Source organism: Phaethon lepturus, unplaced genomic scaffold, assembly GCF_000687285.1.
Source record: "Phaethon lepturus isolate BGI_N335 unplaced genomic scaffold, ASM68728v1 scaffold28088, whole genome shotgun sequence".
Taxonomy (NCBI): domain Eukaryota; kingdom Metazoa; phylum Chordata; class Aves; order Phaethontiformes; family Phaethontidae; genus Phaethon; species Phaethon lepturus.
The window spans coordinates 13519-13852 of record NW_010560190.1 but is presented as its reverse complement, the minus strand read 5'-3'; positions in this window follow the sequence as shown (position 1 = coordinate 13852).

Genomic DNA, 334 nt, shown 5'->3' with positions numbered 1-334 from the left:
GGTGAAGGGTAGCGAGACACGCTGTGCCCTGGGCGGGGGGGGCAGGCAGGGAGCAGCTCTGCCCGACAGCCCGTGCCCAGCACAAAGCCCAGCTTGGCTCCTCCAAGGCTGGCACCAGTGGGGGTGTTTACCCCTAGAAGGTGGAGGGGGATGCCTTTTGCCATTAATGTGGAAAGTGAGGAAGAAAGCTAAGAACTGCAACTTTAGGAAAGGGATTAAATTGCAAAGAGAGGCACAAGTGCTGGCTTTGTTGCTGGTTTGCACAGGTACCTGCAGCAAAAACAACACAGCTGTGACAGTGGGCAAGAGCTCATCCTGCAGCAGCACCAGGGTC